Source organism: Dermacentor silvarum, chromosome 10, assembly GCF_013339745.2.
Source record: "Dermacentor silvarum isolate Dsil-2018 chromosome 10, BIME_Dsil_1.4, whole genome shotgun sequence".
Lineage (NCBI taxonomy): Eukaryota > Metazoa > Arthropoda > Arachnida > Ixodida > Ixodidae > Dermacentor > Dermacentor silvarum.
The window spans coordinates 48,962,988-48,982,546 of NC_051163.1; the positions used below are offsets into that span (position 1 = coordinate 48,962,988).

Genomic DNA, 19,559 nt, shown 5'->3' on the forward strand with positions numbered 1-19,559 from the left:
GACACCTTGGTATGAGGTACGGACGATGCCAAATTTGAATCCTAAGATGGGAGTGACGCTCATTTTTTATCAACGCAGCGAGTCACAACGGCTTCACAGACCAGGATCTGACTGATGCCGGCAAGGTCCAGCAATGGCTCCCGGCCATCACGGGGGAAACCCTGCAGGGTCATCGGCCTAACAGGAGCGAGTGCATTGCTACGAGACTTAGTGACGCCGACGAACGCGGTTTTCGAGCAGGCCAGGAAGGGCTGCGTTCGAGGGACAGGTCCCAGACTTTTTCAGCCAGCAACAAAGCTGCTTGTCAGCGAAGAGACGGCAGCGAAGTTCGGGGAAACCTTGCGGAAGATCTGTACTACCAAGTGAAGTGGAGGAGTCAAGACAACACCGAGAAAATCCCAGAAATCGTAGACTACGGCAATGAAGACCAGCCGTTACTGCAGGTGTCGGATGACTCTTCCGACTCCGAAAGCAATGGGGGGAGGCGATGCTCTGGAGGTGGTGACGGCGGTAAGCGTTACACAGTTTCTTTTTGTTTCGAAACGTGTACTGTTAAAGCCGCGATTGATTTTTTTATTAACGCCTAACTCTATAAGACGCCCGTGCACTCTAGAATCCGTTTACACCATTTTCAGTGCGCATCTTCGTGCCGATACAATAATCGTCAACTGTCTTACTTGCGTTTTCTTTCTTGAAAAATTGGCCGCTCCCAACTTTCGTGTCAAGAACGCTTTATATGTCACGCTTATAATGAAGATGCCTTTTGTGACGTGCAAGTACAGGACGCGCCGTCGTGGGAAAAAAGCACGCAAGATAGTTTGATTGTTGTGGGCCATTATATACCTTAAAGGATGGGCAATGTTCTTGACGTGCAGTGGAGTACTACAATTACCTTTTACAACCTAGAGCTTTTTTACCCTGCACTGAAATCCAATTACACGAGCGTGTATTCCCTTCGACCCCACAGGAATGCGGCCACCACGGTCTGGAATCGAACTCGCGGTTAAAGCCGCCATTAAGGGCTATGGGTCAACTGTTTGTCTGGGTACATCGAAATGCAGGAAGGCATCATGGGTGCAGTGATTATAAGACGCATACTTTGGCATTCATGAAATTCAGGCTGAGAGAGTGGCGCGTGACGTCATAGGTTTCCTTCAGCTTCGTTCCTCACTGCAGGGTTTTTCTAGCAGTTTCCTTATTAATTAAACAAATTAGGGCTACTGCAGATTCTCTGTAATAATATTTTACTGCGACAGCAGCTGAAAGCTAGAAATTGGGTGTGATATAATCATGATCATGAGGACCCTAATTGCAGTGGCGCCTAACGATGCACTCCGGCGATTGGTCGGGAGTCAAGTGGAATTCAGATATTAGATGTACGAAATTAGCGATGTTTATTGAAGGTAAATAAATAAAAGGAAAACAAAATAGGAATATGATTTTTTTTAATTTCATGCAGGCGCTTGCGCCACTGTTCTTATGATGCGGTGACGAGCGCACGAAGCTGTCGTTTCAGTTCATGTTAGCTTTATTTAAATTCATAATCGTTACGTTTCAAGCTGTAACTTAGCGCAACAATCTTGCCAACTCTTCATGAGGAAGTAGAACGTTATTGTTGGTGATATTGTACATCTACTATTTCACACGAAAACGAGTATCGTAAATAAATGTGCCATGTTCCTTCAATATCAATCATCGTAATTGACAGCAAGAACACGAAAGTAGCAGACAATAATTTATTGCAGCAAAATTGTGATAAATGTGGCAGACAACAAAACAGGAGAGAACTGCGAAACGCAAGCAATGGAGAGTACTGGGAAATGAATGGAGGGATGACAATAAACATTTACACAGGCATAACACACACAAGATGCGTCACAAGTATTCAGATAATGAAAAAAAAAAGAAAACTAAACAAGGAAGCCAGCACTTAATTTACTCAGAATGGGAACCTTAGAAAGAATAATTATGACGATGTATCTTGTACTTACTCCTACGAAGGAGCGTGAATTAAGGTAACAAAAATACGTGAATGGTCCCGTTCCAAAGTAAAATGGCAAGTATATAACCATTATATGATGCTGAGCAGGAGATGGATGGTCCAAGGCGTTAACGGGGTGTATTTTTTTTGTACGACTGACAAAAAAATGACGTAGAATCTCTCCAGGGAGTTATCTTGAATGATGCGTAAGCATTTTGTAGTAGCGACTTGGTGTTGAGTGCCCACACTTAGCACTGCTGGTAATCCTCGCACTGCTCAGCGGCTGCGGTCATCCTGGCGCCATTACGGTAAATGCGACAGCGCTGCAGCGACACGAACTGCTGCGGAAGGCCGGCGCAACGTCAACTGACGAGGCAAGCAAACTACTGCAGGTGGCGGCGCTAGGTACGCTCATAATGTTCCGATCCGAAGCTACAACCGATCCATTGTTCTGGCTTACTGAAGGTGTGCCTCGTGCGTGCCTGATTGCACACGTCACGTGGTCACAGATACGCGGCTGTGCCACTGCTCGCGCATTCGTCGTCGTCATCTTCCACAGCTGGCTCTCTCGTGAAAATGATCGTCTTACGCGGAGAAGGACGGACGCTCGGACAGTTTTCCAGAAGAAATTCTGCCGCTTTAAAAAAAGAGTGCCGAGTTCTGAAGCCTGATCTGGTCTAGGTGCATAAACAATTGGGCACGCACTAACATAATCGTCTCTAATGTGCAATCCCATCAGTCCCTCACGAAATAGATCCAAGATATTGGCATCACAAGCAATTAAACACTTCGACTGTGCTGGGGTTCTTCTCCTGCTGTCTTCGAAGCCTTGCAATCGTCTTCTGATACTTGGAAAATTTTCCTTGGATATGCATGGTGTCCTCTGGCTGTAGAGTTTATATTGAGGAAGGAGTAGTGGAGATTACTGCAACACATAGAATGACAAAGGCCGAAGGAACGCAATACTGGAGCCTTCAAAGCTTTTGAATGTAGATGCTTCATGTATTGTGTATTTCTCTGATCTAACGCAGCGACTGCCTCTGGTATTAAAGTACGTCATCGAAAAGAACAGCTGTCAGGGAAGCACTGCTATAGATGCTTAGAAACAAGAACCTTTCAGCGGTAAGGACTCCAAACACAATTGAAACATGCAAACACGAATCTTCATCCCAATGAAACACAGCTAACAATGTTCTAACGCTCATAACATGGTGCAGAGGTTAAAAGTGCTTGCATTATGGCCATACTGCGAATTTTGCCCGTGCACGGCTTTTGAAAAAGCCATTTTTCTTTTGCAAGGCTTGCGAATCAAACTTTTACGGAAGCCGCTGCGCGCACTCTTCTTGAAGAAGTGAACATAAAGCCCTCTGCACGGAATGACATGTGTTGACAGACACCACATTTCTTAACGAACCATCAATTTTTTTTTTTTTCCTTTTCGAACTTCCTCATTGTTTCGAGCGTGCATCGCAGTCGGGACGCTGCTGCGTCGCGGTTATCGCTGGCATCACCACACTAAGCTGCGCATGATAAAAAAAAAGAAAAAAAAGGATGCAAAATTAAATGCAACGTTACAAATCGGCATCAGCTGTTTATGGCTTCAATGCCACCATGACCCCTCCGTCACTCGTTCATGTGGCTAACAGTGATAACGAAATATGAAGAGAATAAGTCTTTACGAACATCCAAAAGAACTGCTTGCTACCTTACCATGAAACGGCGACGAAGTAGTTGTGCTTCAGACGCTGTCAGAAGAACTTAACAACGATCCTCGGGCGCATTTTACAGAGCAACGACGTAGCGAGCCCGGCCACGGGATCTGACAGGGCTTACTTAGCACGTTCTGGGTCGTTCCGCCTGTCAAGCTGATAGTTATGGCCGCAGCCGTAGCCATGGCCGCAGCCACCTCATCCAGAAACACGTAGCGCCACCTACCGGAATCACAGAACTTTGACCTCGGCAGTTAATTGGCTTCGAGTGCCATTCTTATCTTTTACTCTTTTACTATGTTACTCTTTGAGGGCCCGTGGCTTGTAAAATGTTTTCGCTATCTACTGTTTAATTTCTGGTAGAATGTTCATGCCATTGTTGAACTATGCATGGGTGGTAGGGCCATTGTCAGGCCGTCTCTTCTGCCTTTAGCCGTACCTTCCCCTGACCTGTATTGTGTCCGAAACAATAAAATGAAATGAAATGAAATGAAAAATGAAATTTCTAGGCCTGACATCGGATGATTGTGGCATGTTCTGGAATCTGCTCCACCACCCAGACTTCGTCCACAGACATTCAACGGCAAATGTAGAAAAGCTGCGAGACTCAAGTAGCCTTCATTCAATTTGACCACTGCTGACTATACTTGACGTCGCTGCTCCCGAGATGGCACAAGATGCCGGCAAGTTGCATTTCCATACCTAAAGCACAGGAATCGATAAGGCTCACAGAGAGGATAGCTGATTTTTTTTTGCGTTCAAATAAATTGCGTTACGCAAGGTTACCGTAAATTACGAATTGCAGACCCAACAAGAGAAAATAGCGTGCGCAAACTACCAACTCAAGTGCATGTTTTCGAGCCTAACTAGACGTGGCAACGACAAGGCGAGATTTTAAAACACAAATATGGCCACGTGATGAAAGCCAAAGAAAAAATTCAGAAATTCAGTCATAAACTGAATGCCTAAGTTAATCAAATTGCTTTTAGCAGAACCGATGAGTATCTAACTTAGACTTGCACTGAAGCTGCTCTTTAGTAAACTGAATTTGCGTGCCGTGAACGTACCGTTAAATGAGGCACGCATTAAAGGGGGGGGGGGGGGGTGATCTGGTTTAATGTTGACCAACTCGGAATTCTAAACGTGCACTGGATGCACGGTAACGAGCGTGTTTTGCATTCCGCCTCCATCGCAATGCAGGCACCGTGGCCCAGGTTGAACCAGCGACCACGTGTTCAGCAGCGCTATGCTAAAGCAACTGAGAGACCGCGACAGCTGGGGGACAGAAGTGCTTGCATAAATTAATTTGTGCCTCGCACGCTCTGCGCAGACCGCTCCGACGTGAACAACAGTGGCCTGTCGGAAGAGACGGCGTACATGGAGCTGCCGAACTCCGAGCGGTCGTCCGAAGCCGCGAGCATCTGCTCATGGAACGCGGCTACTCAAAAGGATTGGCTCTCGGTCACTGCCGCAGTCGATCCCTTGGTGGTCACGCGTACTCCTCTGCCGTCGCCGCAACGGCGACCTCGTAACTTGTTCGACCAGTTGCTTGAGGCCTGCAGGCAGCCAGAACCCGTATCATTTTCCGCCACCTTGCAGGAACTGTGAGTCGGTGTGCCACTATATGCCGCTGCGCAATATAGAATTTCTTTTATTCAAAAATCTTACGCTGCGCAATTTTTGTGCAAACGTTATGCAGGGTCTGTGTGATCGCGGGAACAAGTGCTGCCTCAATTGTTCTTGTGCGCATGATAGTCTCCATACGCGAAACGCGAAGCAAGTTTTGAGCGTGTCTGCACGTCCGTAGCTTTCCTGGCAGAGAAGTGTTCGTCAAAGCTGGGTTGACGTTGAAAAGACTCCGTCTGCAACAAAGACAACTTCTGTAATTCACTTTGTAGTCGATAACGAATTCTGAGCAGTTATTAAAGCACAAAGAAATGCCCCCTGAGACATGTCTAGGCGCCCGCGAAATCTACCATTCGCTTGCGAACGAGCAGTGTCGGTAGTTACAGCATAAAGCTGGTCTAGTTAGAAGCTGTATTTAGTTGAGTATTTCAGCTGCCTTTTACCTCTTTCATGCTCAGAAGTTTCTTTTTCGAATAAAACCAAATCACATTCAATAAACTGTAAACATCTGGTACGAAAATGTTGCTCTTACAACTAAACAATTTTCTTCCCTTTTTATTCGAAGTGATGAGCTCACCGGCGTGACCGCCATGCTCTAACTGTCTAGCGGTCACTTTTATGGAGGGCAGCAAAAGAAGCCCCGTTTCCTAGCAGGCACAAGGTGACACTGCATGTCTCGCACATCCATGTCCTCGAAGGTATAGGGTTTTTTTTTTACTGCAGACAGCAAACCTCGCCACAATGCACCTTTTCGCCTGGTGTTTGTAGTGAAGCATATGCATATTTTAGGTTATACATAAGGCGTTCATTTTATTATCTGGGCCACGTCGGTGAGGGAGCCCCAGAAAAGAACCCATCCCACTAACGTTGTTGGCGTGTACACAAGAGAAAGAAGAGGATGTTACTTGCACTTATCTGTTTGTTGTGGTTGGCAAATGACACTGCGCTTGATGATAAATAGTTAAAGGGTGGTGAATATCGTTAGACGGAGTCTGTATACAGGCACCTTCGCAGTCAGGAGAGGAACATAATCTTGATCAGCCTCTGTATTAATAACACACACACAGTGCGAAGGGTTTTTCTAGCGCTGGCTCTTACTTTTGCGTGGTGATACGAAACATTGAAACTCTTAACACGAAACGTGAAGGAATAATTGCAGAAACCAGTCTTCTAAGACCCTTTAAGAAAGGGGGTAACTCCAGGGGACGACCACCTTCAGTGACATGGCAGACCGGAAGTCGAGCACTTAGTTTCTTGCAGAATATGAATTTTCCATGCATAAATTACGTTACCCTATTATGTAACCCTAGTAAAGACGGAGCTTGAGTTCCTTTCCATAGAAGACTTTCAGTTTCAGCGTGTAACGTCATGGAGGTCATCGAGGTCGGAAAAAAATTGTTGCCACACGTGACTCTGGAGTTCAAAGTCAGTACGTCACCACTCGTGAAGTAGCGTAAGCTTGAAAGAGCACGCCGTTTGAAAGTCGATATGCTAGACAGGCCCGCTTGAAGAGGGGAAAAAAGTCCAGGAAATGTGGTAGACCCAGGTAACCACTATGCCCCAAAGAGTTAAGATAGCAGAGAATAGCCACTTTTTTGTTGCCCTGTAATCTTCCTCTTCGTTCCTAGAAGCTTCGGGAACGACCAGTTAAGTAAAATGTCTGACTGACTAGCCTAGCCACCAATAGTAGCGCCATCTTCTGTCCAGCGAAAACGGCCCCTGTAATGAGATACATTCTTGCATAACGCGACAAGCTGGGCATGTAACTTGGTTCCTAGCGTATCAATTACTGATGCTGGTTCTCAGTAGTCGACTTGCGGAAGAGTTAAGTAAAGGGGGCAGTGATAGCAGCACTCATAGAGAGACGCCCGAGCCCCGGCCAATATCCATGCCTGTTCCATCGACTGCGCATGCTCAAGCAAGTTTCCTCGAAACAGCGACCAATGGTAGAAGGTGCAAGCGCACGTTTGAGCACACCACTGCCGTATCTTTAGCCATAGATACATTCTCAGGGCAATCACCACCTTGGCTATTCAAGTGCTCACAGCAGCCTGAATTAAGAACAAGGGCCTCAGGCCTATAACACCTTTGATCTATGTCTGCCTAGCGCAGCTTGTAGATCACTTTTGTCGAACACGGAAAGTACGCAGAAGTTATGAGAGACCGAATGCACGTGTTGTGTTTGCTATTAGGTTGAACTGCGATGTAACTATGACAATACTTACGCGTACGAGTGACACAGAACACTTCAGTGAAGTATCCATTTCAGTGACTGTTGTACAGTGGTAACTAAACGAACATCAAAACAATATTTGCCGGAAAGAAACGTAGACGCACTGGATTATGGGAAGTATTTCAGTTTATGAGAACTGTGGAAGCAATTAAACCCTATATTGACGTGTATTGCCTACAGGAAACGCACCAGAGAAAAAAAATTCTTGCCGAGTTTCAGTATTAATAGTAAATGTTTAGTCTCTTTTTCAGTATTGAGTACGAAGTTTCTGGCTTAATGTCTGTGGCCAACACTGAATGACAGGCAGTAAGCGTCATTTGTTGGTTTAAATCAGGAACACTTGACGAGCAAGATGTTTGGCACGCGACTCATTGTCCATTGAAGGCAATGTCAGAGGAGAGAGGCCGATGAAAGATAACCAGATACAGTGGTGTGACATGTGTGATATAAAGTAAATGACATGTACAAGTATGGTTCACAGATGATGAGAGCTGTATATACAAATTGAAAACGAAGCCATAGGTTCACTTGGAGTGGAGCCCATTTCCAGTTTCCTGTCTGGGGTTTTCCCCCTATTGCTGAAAACATTTCCGCAAAATATTATTTATTTTGCTGATTATGCTTATTATTGATGTGTTTGCACATTTAGATCGAAAATGAACTTTCTTTCTGGGTGTTTATAAGCCTCGTTCTTAAAGCGTTAATGGCGTTATCAAACGAGAGTGGTATAGCAAAGAGGAATGTCAATGGTATTTAAAGAAAGAGCTATAGGAACACAACGGAACTGCTTCAGTATCGTACGTATAACATTTTGCCTTCCTATAGCATGGCACGGTTTCTTGCCCTAAGGTTGAGAGTTCCTTCTTTGTCGGAAATAGGTCACACTCGCCCATTGCGGTCACGATTGGCATGGGATGCAGAGGGCGCTTGTGTACGAGTAAATACGGCAATCAAACGTTGCAGTCGCGTGGACACCTGCGTGAAGCTACACGAGAGCGAGTACGCGGACATCTTCCTCGTTTCCACGGTGCGCGGCGACACGATGACGCTCAAGGTCTACGACTGCGCGCGCATCACTAAGTACATGCAGTGCCTCATCAACGAGGTCCGGATTGGCTGGTGAGTCGCTGAAGAATTTTCTCGCTCCTGGCTTCTCTATAAAAGATTACTGACATGCCGCTTTCGACTTAACGGTTTTTTTTTTTTTTTGCGGTTAATGCACGTCGTAAACCTCCTCGAACTCCCCCCCCCCCCTTTCCCTTAAAAAAAGTCGAATTTAGTAAAATAGTTTACTCTAATAGCGCCTCACTTACTTTCGGTGCTGCTAACCGTCTTGCAGCTCGATGTAGATCCATAAAAGAGAGCCGTGCAAGCCGGAGCGAGGGCCAGAACCTCGCGATGTCCTCCGCACACGTGACAACCCTCTAGATCATGACGCAACGACAAACACAAACAGCTCCTGAGACAATGAAACCGAAACATGTTCGCGTAAAATCTAATATGGTAAATTAATTAGTGCACTGTGAGGCCTCCCAGTGCTTTTTGTCTATGGTTTCCAGGTCCAGAACAATCATTTTGCGCGTAAAATGCAAAGTCAGAAATCTGTAGCCAGTTTCCCTTAAGGCATAATAAACGCGCAAATGCCACTATAACGCATAATACAACGCAACTCAAGCATCCTCCCTACATTGAAAGGAAATGTTAACGCTTAAAACCAGCGTGGTTCCATGAGTGATTATTTTATACGGCGAAGCTTCATTTGCTTACTCGTACGGCGTATGGCGTGGTTCGGTAGCTTTTGCACCTCGACGCCATGTCAAAGGCTGTCGCTTACTAAAAATATTACGTGGATTTTTAACCCGAGTTTTCCAGCGCAGCAGCTAGATGCTGTACTCATTACGTCACATACGAAAGCATATAACGACGGGATAACCAGTCTTTCATTAGTGCAAGCTAGCGCTTTTTAACGCTTTGCGAGTGCGCCGCATCGCATAACTACTACTTACTTGTTTATATGAGAGCGCGCACTCTGCTAGCTGAAGCAAGGATAGTTTTTTTTTCCTCGAAAAGTAAGTCCATGCAGCTTTAGTGTCATTCGTTCGCAGGCGTACTTGATGAACTAAAATTCTATGATATTATGACAACATAACTGGCTGGTGTTGGGAGACCATGTTTCACACCCACTCCTGCCATAGCCCGATAGGGCTGCAGTATGTACAAATAAAAAAATTAAAAACACACTGCCAACACCATCCCTTCAATACTGAGAACAGAATGGATTGAGTGTAATGCCTTTAATTATGCTCTTTAATTTCCCTTCATCCATACAGGTCCCTGACGATGCTGGCTGAAGGCCTGGAGAACCAAACAAGAGGCTTCCCTCAGCTTCACATGTAAGTTTACTACAAACCGCATTGCGCAATACTTGCGTTAAATACACATTACCGGGGACTAATAACCCATCTACACACTTTGGTAAGGTTCGTATGAAAAACTGTTCACATAGCAGTAGCGCAATATTATTTTTAAATAAAATAAAAGAAAGCATTATTTCCACATTTAGGGATACTATTAGAGAATATGAAACGATGGCCACACTTTCGGCTTTCTAATTTCGTTCCCGAGCCACGGAACCTGTGACGTCACCGTAATGTCATGGATTCGACAATGTTTTCGCATATTTAGGTATTTTTGTGTGCATTAGAGTACATCAGAGTTTGTGAGCTAAGTGTCTTTTTTATGAGTATGCAATTCACTAGTGCCACAGTAAGCGCCGTCAAAACTTCTGACGTCACGGAGTGATCGTCCGTAAATGCCGCGGCTTTCTTCCCCCCGGGATTTTGTTCTTGTGCATTCTACGCCATATCAAACCTATCTGTCGAGCACTTTGCAACTGCAGATGTTCACTCGAGCTTAACCTAATATCGTATTTGGTCCTCATTTACAGGTCGCTAGCCATTAAGTTAAGCTGTGTTAGTGGACTGACCTTTTGTGATATATGAAGTGTTACTCATACAACGAGATCAGGCTTAGGAAGGCCAGAAAACGCGGAGAAGCGAGTGACTGGTGGCGACACCACCTAGTCTTCCCCGCACTAACTGCCACAATGTCACCAATTGTGAGTGTGCCTGCCTCCATTTAATTGCTACTCGTTGAACGAACAAACTATTGTATTGTAATTTAAGCGAAGAGTGAACCTAGCGAGTTTCGAGAACTTACCCTGATCTATATTGCCGCGAGCCCGCGAAGATGCCTTTAAATCGATCACGTATTACGAACATGCTCGGCTGCAAGGAAATGCGGAGTTCAAAATGACAACATTTGACCTCCGATTTCTGTTCCGGTAAACCGCTTTTTTTTCTTGCCGCATGAATCAGAATAGAGTTTTTAAAGAATGCTTCGCGTGTTTACAGTGATTTTGTTGTCGTTCTTTAGTGTGCCTTTAAGGCTGCCTGCAATCATCTCTATCACAGATTCTCCATTGGTCGGAACATTGCTATGTAGTCATCTCTGGCAACTTCTCTCTTGTTCGTGCACTGATCTCTGTAACGCCGAAAGGCGTTGAGAGTAAAGAAATGAAATGAAGCGAGAACTTCGCAGCCGGAATATTCATTTTAAGTTTTTCCCGGATCTTTCACAGGACGCGCTGCGTTTGGGACAGCTATCCCGGGCTGCTGGAAAGTGCATGCGCCAGCTACCTGACGAGGAAAGGGTCGGCAGATTTCAGAAAGTGTGAGCACGCTATGATAGTGTTCCTTGAGGTGTTTAATTTTTCTCTACATGATGGCAAAATTATACTCGTTGTCCCTTTATCTGCTTGTCCTAGCTAGCCTCCTTGTTCAGTCAAATAATGAATTGTCGTTTTACCTGTCCTATTGATTGCTTAATTGAAGCGCAAATAAAAGAAGCCCGCGCTTTCACTCACCTAATGAATAATTTTTGAGCCTTGTTCAAATCCACAGAGTAAAGCACAGGATTGATTTAGGCTTTTAGGTGCTCTTTTCTACACGCTGATGTCTGAATGTATCTGCGAAACTAATTTTCGCCACCTCCAGTTGTGCTACGTATACACTTTTGTAGGTTCGATGACATTTCGAAAGGGGTCACTGCCCGGACAATACAGTCGAAGCTCGACATATTAAACATGCATTAACAAACTGAATGAAGACGATCTAAAATGACGGTACGCTCTTGCGCACAAACTTGGAGATGGACACGAGACCAGACAGACACTAGCGTAATTTTCAGTTTAATTTTATTAGCGGGAAGGGTGAAATGTTATGCGCTGAAGATATATGTAGTGTATCCGGTAGATATAAAACAAAAAAGATTTTTGTTAAACACGCAAGTTAATTGTGAAAAAAGTGTCCCGTGCGGCACGCGCTGAAGGACCTATTTATGTCCTACGCAGGTCGAGAAATGCTAGTGTTTAAGCGCAGGTCTTATGATAGATAATCTAGTTCTTATCAATGCCTCGTGAGGATCCTATCGAATCAGGCATTTGACCTCCAGGCGAATAATCTCTGCCGCCGCAGTAATTTCTGTTGTCTTCTGATTGCGATGCTTGGCGACCAACGTGTAGTCTAAAGCGTTTCTCACCAATATCAGCATGTCACGAATACATGCTTATAACGAAGATTGGATATAACGAAGGAAGTCTGGTGTCAGACGTGGCTTTGTTAGCCCGAAGCTTGAATGCATTGGGATGAGCTGCCCCTTGTGATGTTCGTCAAGCCACACAGGCAGAATAGAGCTGGGTTACAGTTACCAGCTGAGATGAAGTGCATATTAATAATTGTTGCATATTGATTGCCACTCTTACTGTGACACCACCATCACCATCATCATTATGATCTATTACGTACATCGCAGGACGAAGGCCTCTCAATGAAATCTCTTCAGTACGCGTATACACTAAATTAGGTTCTTGTGACACACAGTTTACGTCCATCATACTTTCAGATGGACGAAAGCTGTACGCACCCTACGCCGTCATCTGCATGGAAAACGCAGGTGAACCGCTCTCCAAAATTACGGTAAGTTCCGTCATGAAATTATTGTTACCTGCCGTCAAGATCACGGCGCATCCTCTTCAGTACAAATGCTTCTAAGGCGGATTGGTCAAAACTGTGCGCCATGTCAAAGACTGCTTCAATTTAATTTCTTCGTACTAGAAACGAAAAAAAAAAAAAAAACATCAGCCGACTGTAACAAAATATGCAATCTATATTTAACCGTTCAAAGCCAAAGAAAGCATTGGCTCAGGCAAGTGTCTTCGTTGATAAAACTGTGAATTTGTTTATAGATTAGCGCAGAATTTGATTGTAGTGTGACGAAGTAGTACGGGAGTAGTATGGGTGGTGACGCCCGTCGAGCACTCGTTTGACAGTGCTTTTATGTCGCCGTCACCAGTTTTGTTTTGGTAGGAAAGTTTGAAATAACAAGTTGATCAATTAAAAATACTTTTCTGTGTGATTTCCTTGACTTGATATGGCTATGCAGGCAAGAAAGGTGGGGCTGGTTCGCTGGCTGGCTCAGTTCAAAAGCTTTTAGTGTAGCCTACAAACGTTGGTTATACTATAAACCCCGGCTAACGGCTTTGTCGTGCTGAATATGCCAGCCTTTGTTAAAATGCTGAAGCTAACCAGAATTGGGGTCAGTCAAGGTTGAGATTGCCAGCAACCCCGTACGCTTGTAGCTTCGTTTGAGCGAGACAAGTTCTGGTGTCGACGGTGGCAGATGTATACGTCGTCATACCCTCATAGCAAGCATTAGCTAAATAGTTCGTTAAAGACGTGTGCAATATTATCAAGCGTATATTGTTTTCCTTTTGCACGGTGACTGGTTTTCACCTGATTGTCATGGTTATCGATTCGTCGCTCAGCGTAAAGACGCGCATAATGTATTTGACATTTTTAAAATGTCGTCGCCTAATAAATAGGTAAAAGCCTTGTGTAATCCGATTGTAGGAGCGACGCGTATAGAGTTATACCATCTCGAACGAACGCGAGCACCAGTGAATACGCTGGATTTTGCAATGAGTTATTAATTGATAACCGACGCACTTGTCCCATGAACCCCATTTTGTACAACCGTGCTCACCACTATCGTAGTGGTGCTTGAATTCCTAGGCACACGGTAGCCCCAATAAAGAGTTAAGATTTTAACTCACGCTTCCGGGAATTTTTTATTTTTCTCCATCACTGCGACGTAACAAAATTATTACGGTCACACAAATTCAGCGTTGCTCATATTGCCCTAGTTTGCACAGCAATAACTGCCCAGTCTGAGCCTTATCGTACGCTATTCTTTTCTTCCTCAGCTCGGGCAATTCAACAACGCCTTGGAGCTCCGCTCCGTGGTCCAGCAGGTGGCGCTAGCGTTAGCGGTCGCTGAGGCGGAGCTGGAGTTTGAGCACCGGGCCCTGACCCCTGGGCACGTGCTGGTTAGGCCAGCACGCCGTCGCGTAGCCCATTACCGATTCATGAACACTATTTTGTTCGTTGAGCTGCACGGATGGGAGGCCTGCATCGTGGATTTTGCAGCATCCAGGCTTTACTCGGGCGGAGGTGCGTGAATGTTTGTTATAACTATAAAGTTAAACGTGTTTCACGCATGCGAAACACGCTTAACTAACTAAGCTAAGGCATGCGGTTCTCAACCTCCTCTTAATAACTTCCTGTATATTAGTAAGCATGTCTCGCCTTAAGATGGCCTACGTATGTTTAATCTGTACTTTAGCCAGAAAATTTACTATTGGGACCATCCCACTATAGCTGCATTTATTAAAGCAATTTGCAACACTATAGTATTGCTCTTTGCTCCTTCAACATCTGGTGATGCGCTATTTCTGTCCATTATTACGTATGGTTTTGGTCAGAATGTGAAAATCTAATGATCTTTCAGGTTCTCATTTAGGAGCCATTCAGTTGTCCGTAAGGCCATTTGTAAACTTGTGTGAAGTGAAATAATAAAGCCTACGTCGTTTTTTTTCTTACCCTTTTATTTTTACTAAACGCATTGCATGCGAATTTGACATTTCGTGCTGTTTAGAGGTGTTTATAGCGAAGCTGTATATGGCTAGTTGCCAAAAATCCCGAAGGTAGTGCGGTACCTGGCCGACCCGGGGCGGAGGTGAAGCAGGCTTCAAGAACTCCGTCAACTTCTAAAATGAGTTAAATATTTTCGGTCCAAATATAACCGGCATAAGATATTCAGCTGATAAGAACATATCCTATTCTTTGACCCGCGTCGGCCATGCTACCGTTCCCACCACGCACGTGTACGCCACGCCGCGTATTCGCACTAGTGCCTACCAATCTGAGTGTCCTCCGTCTCCTGGCGTCATGCTCTACGTACAGGCTGTTTTATCAGTTCTGCTCTGACTGTGAAATGGGTAGGCCGCTTGTTGTAGGGTCCGAATAAGAACAGCGTGCCTACCAAGAACTGACGGCGTAAACGGAAAAGGGAATGGGCGTGGTGGCGGCGGAAAGAGGCCACCGACGATGAGCGAGCCGCCAACGCGAAGCGTAAGCGTGCTGCCCGCCACGACCGCGAGGCGCTAAGAAATGCGAACCGTCCATGTGGCCCCGATCCCGTAAACTTGAAACGTTTCAGCGGAGCAACGGTCAATGGCCACAAACACAGATTGGCTGGTCATCCAGCTACACAGAGTGCAATGACACTGATTTTTTTTTCTCTTAATACTCGTATTCCATTCAATCCGCACATTTGGCTATTTTAGCACCTCTACTACTCAAAGAAATAACGAAATGACCGAAATGAGCAGGGAGAAATGATCGACTCAACGTTGTTGTAGAAACATGATCGACTGCCCTTAGGTTCGTATCAACCACCGTTGCAGTCGGAAACAAGCCCTCAGGGAGCGCCGCAGCTCTGAAAATGTCAAGCAATACATTGACAGCGACATTATTATAAACACCTCAACAAGCATACCACCATATTTACTCTGTACCTTCAGGCCAAATGGAACAAAGTTTTGTACCCTGTCAGAAGCATACTTTCCGATTTGGTAAATATATCCCATCTTCAATCCGAAATTTAGAGTTTTAAATACGAGCCGATGTAACGCGGGACGCATACAAACGTAACGTAGACGTTTGTGATACCAAGAGAAATAAAAAAAATGACGGCGTTCGCCAATCTTTAGAAATGGTGCAGCTCCCGGTTGAGAACTAGCGCGGCTCTTCAGTTAGCCGCCCAGCAGATTTGCCAAGATTGATTTGCTAGTGTAAGCTCCTCACCCAAAACTTACATAACCAAGGAAGGCAAAGTTAAATTTCGTTGCAGCTAGTCTTCAAGTTTTCTGCTTCCGTGTTTGATGGCTTTCCGTGGCACTTTGCTCAGCCACGTCAAGAAACACACATCATTGCTGTTCAAACTACTCGCAACAGATTTTATCGCTGGTGTGAATTAAATCTAAACTCTAGCTAGATATGTAAAGTTTCGCTAACTGGCCGTATTTCCACGTCCACGCTCTGATGCGTCTATGGGTTATGTATATATAGAGAGCGCAGAATTGCTGCCTCGTTCACTTGTCACACTTGCATGTAATAGCTGCCGTGCGTGCCCCTGTCTTGGCTTATACTCCGTTTCATACATATAGGCAACACCACGAAGGCTTCTGTCACTATTCGCATTCACGATCAAGAAAGAGCACTAATGAAAGAAGCACATAAGTATGCATCAAGTAATTCGACGTACCCTTATCCCCTATATACTTGTGGGTCGAAAGTTATGACGTAAATATTACACGGGAGCCGTCACGTAGTGAACTAATTTGTCACTGAACGCGCAAGTGACACGTTTCTGCAAGCGCACCAGTAGCGCGACCAAAAACTTTGTACATCACATGCTGGCGGCACCGTGGTGCCCAAGTAATGAAACTTTTCATGTAAGCTTGTGTGCACAAGTTCTAGTGGTAATGCCCCTCGCGTCATGTACTGATGCGTTATGTACTGATGCAAATAAACATCATTGTCATTGTCATTGTCATATATGAAGTAGCTGTGCTACGGAAAGCGTCGCAGTTCAAAATAAACTGCTCTGCGAAGCACTCTTAGTGAGGCTTGTATGACTGCGCTTCTTGTGTAATTTCCGCAGCGCTGCATATATAAGCGTGAAACAGAGTTTAGCTAACTTGAGAACCAGGCTCGCGGCGTAGGCGGATGCGGTAACCGCAGAACAGTAGAAGCAGGTATCTTAAAGCTCTGTAATATCTGCGTTACCAACGAAGGCTTGACCGTTTACACGGCGAGTTGCACCGTTGTAACTGCAACTGTTTGCGGACGTGTAAAACAAGCTGTCTGAAAGCTTGCAGATGGCCTATCCTAAAGAGAGAATGAGTGATGGCGCAGTAGTTCATGCTCTTTCTTTTTTTTTTTTTTTTTGAAACAGGAGAGATGCCCGTCTACGTTGGCCTACACGAACTTCCTGATGAGAAGAGAAACGCTGTGGGCGACAGCCTCGCTCTCATCGACAGAATTGTCAGGTGCGATGAAAAGTCACCGCTTATAATTGTTTTATATTGTAGATATCCTACGAAGTAACAGCCGGCTAATAGGAGACGCTGTAGTGAAGGGCCTAAGGGTCACTTGCGTTCAGCAAGGTGTCGCCTAAGTTAACTACACGAGAGAACCAATGCTGTGGTTTAGTGTTGACGCTTTCTGGTCTACTTCATTTGGCGATCTGTTTGCTCAGAAATCGCTTTGAACACAATGTGTTCTCCCTTCATCGTGAGCATGCTGAATGTCTTGTGTCGCCTGGTACTTGGTACGACTTCGCCGTTTGAACTCGTAGCCACGAAGACAAGATTTTTGAGGCAGAGCTAAACTTATTGGCTTGTTGCGCACTTTATTATCAGGGTGCATATATGAACTCAACGTAATTGAATTTATTGCTTGGAGTCCACATTAGCTTCTATCAAAATCATGCTTGTGCTTGCTAGATGTAGAACCTTACCAATGAATGAGCAAGCTCAAGAGGTGCACTTTAGGTCAAATTAACGTCATCGTGAAAATCGTCCAACCTGCGTATATATATATATATATATATATATATATGTATGTATATATATTGCACGCAGAATATGCCCGCTGTGGCCGGAAATTGGCTCAGCGACGTCTTGCTCAACAGTAGAAAGCTCCTGAGCCACATAAGAGAGTGGCCACACAGTTGAATTTCTGAGATAATGGCTGTGCATGTATTTCGGTTGTCACAGCACCACACTGTAGCGGTTCAGGACTACGTTGTGTGGAGCTCAAAGAAGTTGCTGTTCAAAAGATGGCCATGTCGGTGGCAAGCATATGCTGCTGTAATAAAACTTTTCGCTTGTCGCAAATAATGAAGGAGGGACGGGGTCAACGGGAGCGCCAACTTTCGACTGTTTATTCATTTCGTTTTTCACTTAATATATATGCACAGACCATGCTCAGCATACAGAAAAAACATCATACGCGCATCGTGCAAATCACAACCCTTTGTGCTGTTGTCGTATTAAACGTTTTCGGCGGCCAAGCAATGACTTGTTTCTGCTGATGTTACTGTGTGTCTGTGTTATTTATGCAGAATTCACAGAGACTTGGTGCCATATAACTAGGAGCCATACACGAAGTTTGAGGGGAAACTGCACGCAGAAGTCTCATTAACATTTCTGAACATTATTCTTACTGTCTCGTCCTCAGGCCCGACGCATCCCGCTTCCAGCCGTACACGAACGTCATCTTACTCCACGACCTGGTTCATGGACTACTGAGAACACACGAGCAAATTTTCGCTTACGGCATGTCTTCCTGGACAAACGCCGAGCGGGAAGCTTGGAGGGACCTGACCCTGTGGTCGGAGGAGATTCCGGCTTGCAGCAGCGCACGAGCTTTTGTCATAGCCCGCTTTGTGCCGAGCAACGTGCTCGCCGAGCCTCCGCAGATCGCCGAAGGAACGGAGAGCCATCCCAGCCGTCGACTTGGCGAGGGCTAAACTCCTCGTTTGATATTCAGACAGTTGATGCTAACTAAATGGGAATGAAACTAGTTTATTGTTTAAAATACCGTGGTTTAGCAAGATATTTTCGTTATGTGGCAAAATTGTTGCGCGCGGGAAGGAAGGGGTTGGCGGCGGCGGGATAGTCGAATTGATGTGAAGAAATGTGTATAATCCGCTTGCTGTTTATCACAATGGCAATGGTGGAAGAAAGGTAACTCGTTGTAGAGTGGTGAACAGATCCCAGGTAGGATGTAATATCGTTTTTTTTGTGATATATTCTGCCAAAAATCTTATGAGGATTACGGTGATTTTGCCAGACTAGCTCAGCGAAATTCGAAGAACACTCAACAGCTATTGCAATAAATTAAAGAACCCTGCCATGACCTGATACACACAAGTGATGCCGCATAATATACCACTTCACTTCCTGTGTACAGCTTTCCATTTAGCTCATTTCAATGGCCGTTTTGCCGCTTAATATAATCGTAGAGCATAAAGATAATCCTCAAGGAACCAATAGTTGAAATTACCGATGAGACTGCTACACTTCGTTCCTTTTGCTTTTTTTTTTTCCACGTCAATGGTTTTCTACTGAGATTATTGTAACCAAGCTCTTAGTGAATGGGTTGCCAGCAAAAAAGGTGGCTGTTCGAGAAAAAAAGGAGCGTTTGGCTGACAGGGTGACCAGGCTTATAAAGCATAGGCAAGTTGACCAGGCCTTTAAGGCGACAGGCATAAAAAAAAAATGAGCGCAGCTTGCACTAGTGGTGCAAGTCTGGAGCAAACAGCGGAGCTTGTGATCGACCTAGCTTATTCCAGGTTTTTGTTAGGCTCGGCCAAGCTTCGCTAGGGAATGCTAAGTGTTGCTAGGTTCGGTTCAGTATAGGCTCGACTCAGTTTCGCTAGACCCGACTCAGCATAGCTAGACGATGCATTTATTTCCCGTTCCGGGCGGTCCCCCGTACTACTCAGCGGTTTTCGATTTACGCGAAGCTACTGTAACCGCCGT

At 45.1% G+C, this 19,559-nt stretch overlaps 1 long non-coding RNA gene and 1 pseudogene across 1 annotated transcript; one reads left to right on the plus strand and one right to left on the minus strand.

The window, feature by feature from the left end:
- The first annotated feature begins 11,201 nt into the window (after positions 1-11,201).
- On the plus strand, positions 11,202-14,111 carry LOC125940703 (uncharacterized). The gene is made up of 3 exons (XR_007463906.1): positions 11,202-11,281; positions 12,512-12,585; positions 13,872-14,111. It is a non-coding gene; the product is annotated as an uncharacterized LOC125940703 (long non-coding RNA).
- A 516-nt stretch (positions 14,112-14,627) lies between these two features.
- On the minus strand, positions 14,628-14,808 carry LOC119432095 (U2 spliceosomal RNA; annotated as a pseudogene).
- Between the last annotated feature and the right edge of the window lie 4,751 nt (positions 14,809-19,559).